The 15,736-nt window shown below is 39.1% G+C and overlaps 1 protein-coding gene across 18 annotated transcripts in view; it reads left to right on the forward strand.

Annotated features, from left to right (window-relative positions):
- NRCAM (neuronal cell adhesion molecule) overlaps window positions 1-15,736 on the forward strand; it is a 317,729-nt gene that overhangs the window by 60,357 nt on the left and 241,636 nt on the right. For all 18 annotated transcript variants that reach the window (XM_082473415.1, XM_082473431.1, XM_082473427.1 and 15 more), the window contains exon 2: window positions 6,139-6,277. The gene's annotated coding sequence lies outside the window, so the exon portion shown is untranslated. The remainder of the gene's footprint in view (window positions 1-6,138; window positions 6,278-15,736) is intronic.

Raw genomic sequence — 15,736 nt, forward strand, 5'->3', positions numbered from 1 at the left:
TCCCACTAGCTGTCTATTTTACATTCGGTAGTGTATATATGTCGATGCTACTCTCACTTCGCCCCAGCTTCCCCCTTCCACCCCGTGTCCTCAAGTCCATTCTCTATGTCTGCATCTTTATTCCTGCCCTGCAACTGGGTTCATCAGTACCATTTTTTTCTTTTGTTAGATTCCATATATATGTGTTAGCATACGGTATTTGTTTTTCTCTTTCTGACTTACTTCACTCTGTATGACAGACTCTAGGTCCATTCACCTCACTACAAATAACTCAGTTTCGTTCCTTTTTATGGCTGAGTAATATCCCATTGTATATATGTGCCACATCTTCTTTATCCATTCATCTTTCGATGGGCCCTTAGGTTGCTTCATGTCCTGGCTATTGTAAATAGTACTACAGTGAACATTGTGGTACATGTCTCTTTTTGAATTATGGTTTTCTCGGGATATATGCCCACTAGTGGGATGGCTGGGTTGGATGGTAGTTCTATTTTTAGTTTTTTAAGGAACCTCCATACTGTTCTCCGTAGTGGCTGTATCAATTTACATTCCCACCAACAGTGCAGGAGGGTTCCCTTTTCACTACACCCTTTCCAGCACTTATTGTTTCTAGATTTTTTGATAATGGCCATTCTCACTGGTGTAAGGTGATACTTCATTGTACTTTTGATTTGTGTTTCTCTAATAATTAGTAATGTTGAGCATCTTTTCATGTGCCTCTTGACCATCTGTATGTCTTCTTTGGTGAAATGTCTATTTAGGTCTTCCACCCATTCTTTAACTGGATTGCTTGTTTTTTTTGGTATTGAGCTCCATGAGCTGTTTGTATATTTTAGAGATTAATCCTTTGTCTGTTGTTTCATTTGAAAATATCTTCTCCCATTCTGAGGGTTGTCTTTTTGTCTTGTTTAAGGTTTCCTTTGCTGTGCAAAAGCTTTTAAGTTTAATTAAGTCCCATTTGTTTATTTTTGTTTTTATTTCCATTACTCTAGAAGGTGGATCAAAAAAGATCTTTCTGTGGTTTATGTCATAGAGTGTTCTGCCTATGTTTTCCTCTAAGAGTTTTATAGTGTCTGGTCTTGCATTTAGGTCTTTAATCCATTTGGAGTTTATTTTTGTGTATGGTGTTAGGGAGTTCTAATTTCATTCTTTTACATGTAGCTGTCCAGTTTTCCCAGCACCACTTATTGAAGAGGCTGTCTTTTCTCCATTGTATGTTCTTGCCTCCTTTGTCGTAAATTAGGTGCCCATATGTGTGTGGGATTTTTTTTTACTGTAAAGAGAAATCCCATGTGACTTACTGAAAGCAAAGTTAGACAAAGCAGTTGAGATCTTTGGAGACCAATTCCACTTTGACAGGGGTATACCAGATACCTAAAATGACAGCTTCTGCTGATTTTCATGATTGCCGCAGGGAAGGATGAGGCGAGCTTGGCTCTGTTTTCACAGTATGTTTCTCAAATATAACTTCTTGGTCTGCTGCACGGGTAATTACTCTATAACCACAAAGTTCATGTTGCCAATTATCTCAACTATGGCCTGATTTTCCCCAATGATGCTAAAGCCTAATTCTTCTGGGTTTTGCAGTCTCTACCAAGTACATGTTAAAACCTTTATCCAGCAAAATGAACTGCTTGGTCATGTCAGTTTATGTAACTATTTATATCTTCAGGATGATTTGCTGTCAATTTGGAGAATTGGTAATTATTTTAAAGAGTGGCCTCGAGACTAAAATAAATTCATTTTAATTTATTAACAGTTTGGTTTTTACTATTTTTTATACCACCGTGGGCTCTGTGAAATAGTGTCCAATTCCGTATTGTGTCATAGCATGAACATCATTCTAAATGGCATGCTGGTCTAATCTGTGGATGACACGGAGGTGAAAGCCGTAACATGTTTTGGAAGGACAGAATTGAGACGTCACATGTTTTTGGCAAGCTGTAATGATGAACTCCATTCTAAAAAGGTGACATAGGGGACTTCCCTGGTGGTGCAGTAGTTAAGACTCTGTGCTCCCAATGCAGGGGGCGCGGGTTCAATCCCTGGTTGGTGAGCTAAGTTCCCACATCCCGCGTGGCATGGCCAAAAAAGTAAAAACAAACAAACAAAAAAACCTCCAGTGTAAGAAGAAAAGGTGAAATATGAATGGGGTGCAAGTAAAGGCTTCTGTTGGTTCTAACAAAAATACCTACAAAAAGATAATGGAGATACTGTCAACCTGATATGCAGCTATAAGAATGGCTGGTAAATGAGGTGCCCCAGTATTAGTCCCTAAGTATTGGGCATTTGGGGCTGCAGAGAACAGGCACCTTTAGGAGGAGGGACTGATATCTGTCTGGATATGGGAAGTGAGAAGTTATCAGGGTTGGAGGCTACTTCAGGGAATGAGTCTTAAATCTTGCCTTCTCTCTGCTGGCCTTTCTGCTCACCTGTGCATATTCAATAGGTTCTCTTCTGACTCCCAATATCCACTCCAGATCCCAGAGAGAGTTAATTTGATTATCATCTCTTTTCTAGGGCAGAGACCTTGGTGCAAAGCGACCTCATCGGTCATCCACCAGCCTCTGTGGATGCCCTTGAGTCAGGTCCTTACCCCGGGTCCTATCAGTGGCCACCTCTGCTAAAACAGCAGGTGATTCCTGCTTTCCTGAACAGTGGGCTGAGGTTGGGGAAGTTTACACTAGGATGTGAATCTGGATCTGTCTCCAAGGGCCAGAACTGGGACGGAGGAGTGAAAGCTACAGAGGAAGAGAGATTCGACTCCATACCGAGTTCCCTGAAAATGGAATAGGCCGTAGGCAGATAGATGGTTGGATACACCTTCCAGGCCCCTTCCAGTTCTCAAAATTGTGTTTTCATTTTTATTGTCACTCTTTTGTTTCTTCCCAGAAGTGTATAGTGAAAACCAACTTTTCACGTTATTTTTTAACTGAGCTATGAAGATGATTTTGCCACAGTGTAATTAGGATCTGCCTAAGGTGTCAGAAGCAGTGATGCTTTTGCATTAGCCTCTTAAATAAAACATGTTTCATATGTGGAATATTCGTAAATTAGATTTTATTATAGCCAATAATGGCGCTGTTTAAAGAAAGGAAATCATTTACATAATGTAAATGTACTGGGCCAGCAAACTGCAACAAAGATACTTCTCTAAGATTTTGAAGATCTTAGTATAAGATATGAGTATAAGAATGTTTCATACATTTTTTTTCCTAAGGAATTGTAAATGACGTTCCAGAGATTTCAGTTAAGCTTTTAAATTCACATGTCGTGATGGACTGAATCATTTAGGACAGATTTCAGTGGTGACGCTTCTGACAGTTGTCTGAGCTGAAGTCTCCAAAATAGTGGCATTAAATCTTACCATTCAGCTTCTACTAATTTGGAACAGAGAGAGAGACAGAGAGAGAGAGACAGAGAGTGTGTGTGTGTGTGTGTGTGTGTGTGTGTATGTGTAGGGAGAAGAAAAATCATTCCATACAATGTTCATCCTTTCCCAAACAACAGAAACTAATTATTTAATCGGAGAAAATCTGAAAGCACTGGGAAGACTCCAGGGTGCTTCTGTTTCCATTTTCCAGTGTGAGAATGCCTTGTGACAAAGAGAAGATAGGGCAGATACAGGGCACAGTAGCCTTGCTTCCAGCTGCCTGTTTACTGCATTCCCTCGAGGCAATACATGGTTGGGGGAGAGAACAGCTTTGTTACAATTCCAGTTCCACCATTTTGGAGAGAAGACAAAGCACTCTCAGCTTCAGTTTCCTCATTTATAAATTGGGGATAATAATCGTACTTAGGTCAGAGAGTTCTTGTGAGGATTAAAGCACTTAGCATCGTGTCGGGCTCATACAAAGTGCTCGATAATTTAGCTCCTAGGATTATTTTTATCTTCATCACTCCGTAAGGGGTGGGAACCCCGAGGTTATGCTCTCCTGTGCCTGGAAAGTCAGTGGCATCAGGCCCTCATCAACAGTGTGGCTCCATGTGGTCCCGTCATACCCAGCCCAGCCGGAAATAGGGTCAGGCCCCAGCTCAGGGTCTGCCTTTATCCTCCCTGGGAGACTTGATCCCATCCTGGTGTTGCTGCTTCACTTGGACCTCGCATAAGTCAGTGTATCTCTCAGAACCCTAGTTCCCTCCTCTCGAAAATTGGGGAACTATTCACTTATTTATGTATTTATCTTTTAAAAAAATTTTTTTATTGGAGTATAGTTGATTTACAGTGTCATGTTAGTTTCAAGTGTACAGCAAAGGGAATCAGTTATACACATAAATATATCCACTCTTTTTTAGATTCTTTTCCCATATAGGTCATTACAGAGTATTGAGTAGAGCTCCCTGTGCTATACAGTAGGTCTTTATTACTTATCTATTTTATATATAGTAGTACGTATATGTCCATTCCAATCTCCCAATTTATCCTCCCCGCCCTTACCCCCTGGTAACCATAAGTTTGTTTTCTACATCTGTAACTCTTTCTGTTTTGTAGGTAAGTTCATTTGTACCCTTTTTTAGATTCCACATATAAGTGATATATGATATTTGTCTTTGGCTTAGTTCACTTAGTATCATAATCTCTAGGTCCATCCATGTTGCTGCAAATAGCATTATTTCATTTTTTTATGGCTGAACAATATTCCATTGTGTGTCTACCTACCTATCTATGTATCTGTCTCTCTGTACCACATCTTCTTTATCCATTGATCTATCAGTGGACACTTAGGTTGCTTCCATGTCTTAGCTATTAACAGGCACATGAAAAAGTGCTCAACGTTGCTAATTATTAGAGAAATGCAAGTGAAAACTGCACTGAGGTATCACCTCACACTGGTCAGCATGGCCATCATTAAACAGTCTGCAAATAAATGCTGGAGAGGGTATGGAGAAAAGGGAGCCCTATGGAAAACAGTATGGAGATTCCTCAAAAAACTAAAAATAGAGTTACCATATGATCCAGCAATCCCACTCCTGGGCATATGTCTGGAGAAAACTATAATTCGAAAGGGGGAACTATTTAGTTTTATAGGGTTTGAAAATTTTGGATACTAGTAATTTAAACCGTATTTGTTTTAAAAACACATTGAGTGATCAGGTTCAAATTGTGTAGAGAAGACAGAACTCTTAGCTTTGGATGACTCATCAAAGAATGTCTCTGACTTTCTCTCCTTTGAAAAAAATGCCTGTGCTTGGGTTCCGTCTTACCTGATCTTCTGATGCAATTGGTCAGGGATTTCTTTGGCTGCATGGGGCCGAGTCACTGATATTTTTTAAAAAGCTCTCCTGGTGGTGCAAAGGCGCCCACAAGGTTGAGAAGCACTTAGCAAGCCCGAGGTCAGACTATGAATGGGAAATGCAGGTCTAGACTTCCTGCTTTCCTCGCTTCTCCCTGTATACCGCCCCCAAGTTCTGGTTTAAAAGAGGTTTTCTGAACAATTTTTTTCTGTGATTTTTTTTTTCACTCTTTCTCATAAAAGTGAGGTATTAAATAAACACACTATTCAAACTCTTCTATTAGTTGGCTTCCGTTTAATTAAAGTTTCATTCTGTGCTGTTCTACCTTAACCTTTTGCTTGTTTTCTTACGATGGTGTGTTCTGAAACCTTCATTCTCAGATGCTTTCTTTTCTCACCACCTTTAAAGCCACCTCTGAAATGTAATTGCATAGCTGCGTTCCTCACTGAGATCGTCAAGCTTCGTCAATTACTTCGTTCTTCATTGTTGTTCTTTTCAATCTGTATTAGATTCTGCCCAGCTGCGGTCTGTTTGTTGCTGTGATTGTAAAGCACCGGGTATTCCCGTGAAGTATTCGAGTAAAATAAGATCAAGTGCCTTTTTTCCCTCTTTGATTTGTGTGCTCAGTTGTTTCCTGCTACTTAGGGGTCACTCAGACTACTATCCTATACCAAAATGTAACTGGAATTGTGTTACCTTTTTTCATTACCTGTTGCAATGAAATTGCCTAAAGTTTGTTAGACATTGATGTCTGTAACTACAGTAAGGTTTGGTTAAAATTCATCATGGAATTTAATACGTATTAAGTTCCCCTTGTTTTAGTAGGATAGTTGAACGAAATCTCAGCTTAATAGAATTAGCTAACCCAAAACAGTTTACACTGTTCTGTTTTTTCCTTTTCAGAAATCTTTGTGATATTCCACACCTGTGTGCTGAAGACTTTGACCAAAGCTGCTGTCAGGAATTGGCATCCTGGGAAAAGGACAGCTTCCAAAATCAGGGAAACTTTCAGGAGATTCCTGGCCCAGTGGATCTTCTGAAGGTAAGAGTGGAACAGTTTTCTCTTTGTCTTTAGAAGTCTAAATGAACTGTTCTGTCTTCCGAGATCTGCTTCTTGGAAAAGAGTGAATAAGGGAATAGGTTATTGATAATTCTTGGTAAAGAATTGAGAGTTTTTCTTTTTCAGGAGATTTTTTTTTTTTTAGTAGTGATGAAGGAAATCAATTGGCTATTTTGACCAAACAGGAATTTATTTAAAGTTTGGAGCTGTGAAATGAAGATCTATGAAGACCTACTTGAACACACACACACACACACACACACCCGTTAAAAACAATTAGTGATGTTCCCTTTCCCAGAGAAATTTCTTATGCATTTAGGGTCTCCCTCAGCCTTCATTTCTGCCTTACCCTGCCTTCTAGGATTGTTTTAAGAATCAAACAATATAACTTATGTGAAAGCACTTTGTAAACCATGATGTATTATTTGCATAAGTAAGAAAAACAATTACTATTTCCGAACATTTATAATCCTCCAAAATACCCACATATGCTCCAATCTGTTTTCCTCTATAGTTTGGTTCATTTTTATTTCGATTCAGTAAACTTTGCTAGGATCTCAAAAAGCAAAGGTGATAAGTCCTACCCTTCAAAGAATATCTGTAAATTGCAGAGATAAATGCATAAATAAATATGACCAACTCCAATATGATATAAATATATCGAGAGTACAGTAAGGAATGGAAATGGAAAAGGCATCAAATGCAGCCTGGGGCTGGAAGACTGTGTGTGTAAAAGCAGGCTTCCTAGAGAAGGTGACCCCTGAAATGGCCCTTGAAAGATGAATAGGAGTTAGCCTGGTAAAGAGCAGGATGGGGTCGAGGAGGGCATTGCAGGCAGGAGCGGCGGGATAGGTGTGTGAAACCCACATGTGGAAGTAATACATTTTCAGCATTGTTGAACCACAGGTATGGGTGGTGGGGGTGTGTGTGTGTGTGTAAGTGTAAGCACTGAGGGGTTTTTTAAAAATCGAGGTATGGTTGATTTACAACGTTGTATTAGTTTCTGGTGATATATATCAGCAAAGTGATATATTCTTTTTCAGATTCTTTTCCATTATAGTTTATTATAGGATATTGAATATAGTTCCCTGTGCTATACACTAGGACCTTGTTGTTTACCTGTTTTATATATAGTAGTGTGTATCTGATAATTCCCAAACTCCTGATTTATCCCTCCCCACCCACCTTTCCCCTTTGGTAACCATGAGATTGTTTTCTGTGTGCATGAGTCTGTTTCTGTTTTGTAAATAAATTCATTTGTATCTTTTTTTTAGATTCCACAAATAAGAGATATCGTATGATATTTGTCTTTCTTTGTCTGAGTTCACTTAGTATGATAACCTCTAGGTCCATCCATGTTGCTGCAAATGGCATTATTTCATTCTTTTATATGGCTGAGTAGCATTCCCTTGTATATATGTACCACATCTTCTTTATTCATTCATCTGTCGATGGACATTTTGGTTGCTTCCATGTCCTGGCTATTGTAAATAGTGCTGCAATGAACATTGGGGTGCATGTATCTTTTGAAGTATGGTTTTCTCTGGATATATGTGAGGAGTGGGATTGCTGGATCATATGGTAATTGTATTTTTAGTTTTTTAAGGAACACCATACTGTTTTACATAGTGGCTGCACCAATTTACATTCCCACCAACAGTGTAAGAGGGTTCCCTTTTCCTCTGAGGGGTTTTAAGCTGGTAGTCATTGGCGTTTTAGGTGTGTTACCCTGGAGAAAGTATAGAAAAAGAGTTGCAGGTGAGCAAGATTGAAGGAAGGAAGATTCATTTTGTAATGATCTGGGGAAGAGATGGAAGGGCTAGAATTAGAGTAGAAGCAGTGAGGAATAGAGAGAGTGAAATTTGAAAGAGCTAGAATATTCTGGATTTGGTGATAGTTTGGGCATTGGAAGCAAGAACAAGTTAGGACTTGGGATGTCAGGTTTCTGACTTGGGTGACTTGGGTCATCAAGGGGATTAGGAGGGAAGCGGACTTACTGTTGGAGAGGAGAGGACTTTGAGGTATATTTGGGACATATATATTTCAAAGATAGGTTGAAATATCCACCAGGCAGTTGGAAGTTTAAGTATGGTGGTTAGGGGAGGGTTCAGGGCTAACAACATTGATTTGGTAGTTACAGACAATAGTTAAAAATCTTTTTAAAAATATGAATTTGATTTTGTACTTAAGCCCTCACTATTATTCATTCTGACACTTAAAACACAACTCACGGGAATTCCCTGGTGGTCCAGTGGTGAAGACTCCATGCTTCCACTGCAGGAGACATGGGGTCGATCTCCGGTCAGGGAACTAAGAATCCCACAGGTTGCGTGGCATGGCCAAAAACACACACACGCACGCACACACACACACACACACACACGCACACACACAACTCGCCACATTCTCAATTTTCATTTTATTTTGCCATTACCTATCATTTCATTTGTATCTGTACTTGTTGGCCTTATTTTCTTGGCATGATAAATTCGGATTTTTCCTCATGCCAAATGTTGTGACCTTTTGAGTTTGATGAAAGGAAATTTCAACCAGTATTTGAAAAACCTTGTAAACCCTAAAATGTAGGAGAGTTACAAACGAGTGCCATTCTCCATTTTAATTCACAGTGGTTATAGAAATTATTTAAGAAAAGTGCTTTGCTTTCCAAAGTTTAGTTCGTTTTCTGTATCAATCGAGGTTTCTTGTCAATTCCTCACGTCATTGCTCTGCCCAGGATCTGAGCATTGCTTCTGGGAGACAGAGCAGGAACTTTCTTGCATTCTTCAGAGGGTTGGTGCCAGGGTCCCAGCCTTTGGGTCTTCCCGGCATCAACCCAGAATGTCATTAAGGAAGACTGTTGTAACAGAGGCTGCACTGTTTGAGGTCAAGTCTATCCGAGTTAGACTTCTGAAATACAATACTCAGAGCCTTCTTTGAGGGAATGTCATGGGTAAAAATTTTAAATTCAAATAATACTTACAATAGTACTATTTTGAGTGAATTTTATTTGATTACCGTGGCCTTAATTAATTTACTGACTTTTTTTTTTCTCCTTAAGACCTGCTGGAAAATTACAAAATGCCCCTTTTTTCCTCTTTCTAGTTCACTTCTCTACCATCCTTCCAGAAACTTTCAAGATCAGTTAATGTCACTTCCATTTTTATACACAAGAGAATTAATCTGAAGCAAAATTAAGTAACTTGCTCAGTGTTGACAGCTGGAGCCGGCGTCCTGGTCTCTTGAAACTCATTCTGTCCTTTCCACTTCATTTTTTTCCCTCTTATTCCAAATCTTTATTGAACCGTGACATTATCTATGTGTCTTAAAATAGGAAATTGAATTAAGTAAATCAGTTCACACTGATGGCATATGCTTTGGTTAATCACTCTGTGTTCAACAGATTTTGCTTTACTGCTTTAGGCTCTGGTTAAGGTTTTATTATTTTTTATTTTTGTACCTAAAATTTTTTTAGCATGGATTTTGTTTTTTGGCATCCTTTATTTCTCTGTACTGGTTCCACTGCTAAAAGGAAGGATTGAAAGAGAATCAAAATCACTTGTTTAAATTCCAATTAAAAAAGGACTATCATCTCAATTCATTATCAAGTCAATGTTTTCCAAGTAGGTACTTTCAGTACCAATGTGTTAGGCACATTCACTAACGCGGCAAACACTGGCCACACAACCCAGTTTTCTGAAACATCCTATTTTTTTTCCAGTTTTATTTCCCCTTTTTAAATAAAAGATAACGTTCATACATTAAAAAAGGCACTCCTCATGTATTTTAAAGACAACACTTTTAAGCAGAAGGTATTTCAGTTTGGGTCAAAGACATCGCAAGACCCTGTGAATTTCATGTATAGAAAATGAATTCATGGAAATGCTGAGTTGGTGTATCTTAGAATGACGTCACAGGAGTGCAAGTTGTAGGTGGTCTGAAGGACAATGAATTGTTCTCTGAAATTCACAGAATGGTCAGTCATTGCCTTGAAACCAGTGGGCTGTAAGTCATCAGGGTGCGGGTACACAACGTGATTCACTCTCCTGAGAGCTGCCAGTCACAAAAGGAGTTTCCATTGCTTATGTGCAGAGCCCAAGAAATATGTCTCCCCATTTTGGTCTGTCTCTTTTTCTGCCTTCCCGTCTCACTCATAGCCTTTGTGGGATAGACACAGACTAATATGATGTTTTCAAAACAGGAGACCCTTGGCAGTTTGTGTTTATGGAACTAGGAGTGGAGACAATATATCATGGATGCGAAACAGGTAAATCACCCTTCACTTGGTAACGGGTGAGAGCCATAGGGAGACATTGTCTTGACATGTTTGCCCTCTGCATAGCTTGGCCACCTTGAGCAGAATGACGACATGAACAGAGATGGACAGGTGTGGAAGCTTCTGTAGACAGTGAACAGAAGATGGTGTGATGGCTGGGAAAGGGCAGGTCAGCTTTCACCACCATTGTCTGGCTTAGTGGGAGCTAATCTTACTGTGGACAACAGTATTGGGTGGCTGCTTCCTGCTCAGATTCCAGGATGAGTATTTCACGTACCATTATGCCAGCAAAGCAATGGATAGCGCTTATGTGAGCTTTGGAGTTGCCACTTAAAAGTACTTAGAGTTTGAAATATTCAAGACTGCCTTCCTTCTACCCTGTGGGTAGAATACAGAATTCTGCTGGAGGGGGTTGTTTAGGGCAAACTCTTTGAAGGTAAAAGCCATCGGTGAGTTGCCAGGGTGACACTTTTGAATGGGCAGTCTTCCAACAGGCTCAAATCATACTTAGCAGTAAAACGTGTTACCCTATGCCCTTTTGTAGTGTGGGATTTTGAAATGAGAGGGGGACAGGAAATGCTGAGCCACCAGCTTTTGGATCCAAATTCAGTCCCACTGTAGAGGTCACAGACATCAGCAATTTGTGGGCCATTTCCATGGAGGACAATGACAGTGGATTTCTAATGAGATAATGTCCTGCTGCATTTGAATTTTCACTCTCCACTGCCTTTTGTCGTTTGAGTCCTTTCGAAATTACTCTTGATTCAGATTTATTATTAACTTTTTGAACTCTGGCTTCTGCGCTAATATCTTGCTGCTCATGTTAAAATGACTAGAGAATTTATTTTTGCATTCGTTAATAGAATAGCAAGGCAGCATAATATGAATTTATACTCTTCACATTTTCCTGTAATATAAGCTGGATTCGTTATCCCCTGGGGATCTGTTTCAAATTCATGTCCTAATAAGACATTCCAGCTAGTTGTTGGCTTTCTAGCTTTTAAAAAGCTTCTCCATAATGGATAGAGAACAATAAATAATGCATAATTTTGATTTTAAACTTTAAAAACATTTTTGATGGTTCTCATTATAAAATGGAAAATGAAATAGAACTTCTTCTTCAATGATCAGTAGTATAAGTATTTGTTGTTTTTTTTTTTTTTTAGGCAAGAACCATCCTGAGGCAATTATGTCTTTTTAATATGGTTTAGAAAATAAAATCTATGAGGAAAGATTATGGATAAAAACATTATTGAGGATGCAGAACGACTAATAGGGTTTATGCATCCTTTGTAACATCTTCCTTCAGAGGACATGGGTATTATCGTTGACAGAACTATTCAAAAATGATGATACCCACTTACCACTATTGGTAATAATTATCTGTTACCAATATTTCAAATTATTCTCTCTCCTCTTTTGTTTCCCCTCTTCGCTATCAAAGTTTCCAGTCATCATATTAGTGTATGTGTATCACACAGAGAATGTGACACAGCAAAGGGACAGAGACAGAACAAGGTGAAGAAAGCGATGGAAAGGCAAGAGATATTTTTCATTTCCTACCCATAAACCAAAGCAGCATTTGTAGTCTTTTTCCCACCTCTGCCTTATTTGTTTGATTTCTTTGACATTAAAGCTACATAATTTCTGTAACTTGCCAACCCGTAAACAGGTACCCAGAACCATATCCCATATCCTAAGTTGGGGATCCAAAAATAGAGTCACTGTAGTAGAGCTGTGATGTGTCACCCAGATCCCCTGCCCCTTTTGGGACTGAGGTACTCTTTCCCCAGCTTCTGGGAATCCTGACTGCTGAGAGCTCACAGCTGGGTCCCTCCTTGGCGGCTGCCCTTAGCTGTTAGCTAAAGAGAGCTGCCTCACTCAAGATTCTACTCATTTAGTGAATGATTAAAAAAAAAAAAAAGCTCCCTCATTTAAAAAAAAAAAAAAAAAGAAGATGTGGTATATATAGACAATGGAATATTACCCAGCCTTAAAAAAGAATGAAATAATGCCATTTGCAGCAACATGGATGGACCTAGAGATTATCATACTAAGTGAAGTAAGTCAGACAGAGAAAGACAAATACCATATGATATTACCTATATGTGGAATCTAAAATATGACACAAATGACCATATGTACGAAACAGAAACAGACTCACAGACATAGAAAACAGACTTGTGGTTGCCAAGCGGGAGGGGAGGTTGGGGAGGGGTGGTTGGGTGTTTGTGATTAGCAGATGCAAACTATTATATATAGGATGGATAGAAAACAAGGTCCAACTGTATAGTACAGGGAACTATATTCGCTATCCTGTGATAAACCATGATGGAAAAGAATATGAAAAAGAATGTATATATGTATAACTGAATCACTTTGCTGTACAGCAGAAATTAACACAACATTGTAAATCAGCTATATTTCAATAAAATAAACTTAAAAAAAAAAAAAAAAAAGACTTTCCAAAGAAAATATTCACCTTAAAAAAAAAAAAAAAGATTCTACTCCCTGCTCCAGGGCAGCAGCGTACATTCAATGGCTGGTCAATTTGGGGACACAAAGGTTCTTGCCTCAATTTAGGACAAGGCTCTGTAGGGCCTGTACGATCACCCGGGGCTTTTGTTGTGACCGCACTACAGTCGAGCTTCTCCCAGTGCCTCATATGCTTTGTTCAGTCTCGCCTATAAGCCCAGGAGCCCTCACCAGTGAAATTCCCACATGTAAATTGTCATCTCAGAGTTTGGTTCAAGGAAGCCTGACCTGCAGCAGCCTCCGTACCTGGACCAGGCCCTGCATATGTGTGTGAGTGTGTGATCATGTATCTTTAGAGCACTGTGAAAAGGCACCGGCGTTAGAATCATAATCAAGATCTCTGGCAATCTAGCCCACACCATCCCTGTGAAAAATGGGGATAACAATACCAACCTCTTAGAGTTGTTGCCAGGATTTGATAGCAAGTATTCAGTGCCTGGCACCCAGGAAGCTCTCCATAAATTATAGCTTTTGTTGTAATTACCTACAGATAATCCATAAATAATGCACTAGTTCCGACCAATTGATTACAATATAGAATGTATTTTAATGTCATTTTTATGACAATATTTATTTTAGTAGAGGATCAAGTTAATAAAAGATGCATCACCTGCACATTTAAATAATTCTTCCTCATTGTTAGTTTTCTTGTATTGAGTACATGAAGAAACTGGGCAGGGTTCTAAAGGGAACCTAAAGTCATTAAAGAAGTGAATAGAAAGTCCTATGGGAAAAAAATGAAGGGCTCTGGAATTAAGATTGGAAGATTGACGGGTAACTTGCCTTCTAGCTTCAAGTAAGTGGAAGTCTTTTATGAGGAGAATATTGGATGTGTTTCGTCCATGCTCACAGAGGACAGAACAAGAGAAAATGGACATAAATTAAAGGAGGAAGATAGTTGGGTTTTTATTAAGGGAATTCCTCTGTTCTTGGACAATAAAACACAGGAAGGGGCTTGTAAAATATATATTTTTAAAAATCTTCAAAAAAAAGATAAGACAACATTCAGTCCTGAATCACTGAGATGCTTCCCAGAGAATTTATGGAGAACTCTGAACTCTGTGATTCTCTGATTTCAGAAATGATGCTTCCTAGAAACTCAGACACATATGTTCTGTTTTGCAAATGAAAGATAACTACTATTTGACCACTTTCATTTTCTTTTTAACTAAATTTCTTATGGTATCTTTGAAAATGTTCATAGGCACCTCGTATGTGGTTCTCTGATAATTTAGTAAATCTTTTTCATTGAATAGGTGCCTTTCTGTCCATTTAAAAATCTGACAGGTATTATCACAATTTTCAATCTTATTGTATGTCCTCTCTTTATAGTCTACATAAAAATAAACTAAAGCCTACCATCCTGGGCCATTTATCTATATCCAATGTAAGTTCTTTTGAGACTCAGATCTTGGGATGACATTGTTAAAATGAGCACTCCTGAGTATTAAATCACGCTGAAGGGCTTTAGAACCCCAGCAAGAAGTGTGGAACTTTGGAGAACATCTTTTTCAATCAATTAATGGCTTACAGATAAGATTAAAGATAGGGGACTGGGTTTTTAATGTTCTTTTAAGGCCTCAGAGTCGAAAGATAAGAGGAAGCCACTAAGATGTTTCTCAATTACTAGTAAGTATATTGGATTTTGCATTTTCTCCTTGGCGTGTCTTGTCAAATAGTCATAGACAGAGACTGAATGAGGTGGGAGAAGGAGCCCAGGACTCCAGGCCAAAATCCCTGCCTGTGCCTCCGTCACAGCCGAAAGTGGTCTGTTCTTCTCTCATAGAACTACGTCTGCATGGATTCCCTTTGGATTTCTAATCGCAGCATCCTATTTTAGATTCTCATCACACTACGGTATCTTCTCTCAAAAGAAACCCAGCATGGGCTTCCCTGGTGGCGCAGTGGTTGAGAGTCTGCCTGCTAATGCAGGGGACGCGGGTTCGAGCCCTGGTCTGGGAGGATCCCACATGCCGCGGAGCAACTGGGCCCGTGAGCCACAACTACTGAGCCTGCGCGTCTGGAGCCTGTGCTCCACAACAAGAGAGGCCGCGATAGTGAGAGGCCCACGTGCCGCGATGAAGAGTGGCCCCCGCTTGCCACAACTGGTGAAAGCCCTCGCACAGAAACGAAGACCCAACACAGCCATAAATAATAAAAATTAAAAAAAAAAAAAAAAAGAAACCCAGCAGACCTAAGGGTTCAACCTCTGAGGGTTCAACCTGGGGGCCCCATCATACCTTGACCTAAAGCAGTTCTGCTTTATTTATTTGTTTTTTTTAATATGCACAAGCACATTAAAAGCAGTCTTATTTTAAATAATTTTTAATCTAAAATTCCATTGATAAAGGGAACAGAAAAACAAAAATGTCTGAAACATCAAATATTTGTGAGATATTTGGGGAAATTTCAACAAAGTGAATATTATTTAGCTATCAATACAAGGATTATGATTATATGATTTTGCTAATAGCAGTAATGGTGCTGCATTCTTATCTGTGAAAGATTCTTGGGTGAAGAATTTGTAGGTAAAATTGTATGATGTCTGGGATTTGCATTGTACTCCAGTAGGAACTTAGAGGTTACAAACTAAGTAAGACTGACCAAATAATGGTTTCTATCTCTGCTAGTGA

The sequence above is a fragment of the Balaenoptera physalus genome (genome assembly GCF_965194825.1).
Source record: "Balaenoptera physalus genome assembly, chromosome: 8".
NCBI classification, from domain to species: Eukaryota; Metazoa; Chordata; class Mammalia; order Artiodactyla; family Balaenopteridae; genus Balaenoptera; species Balaenoptera physalus.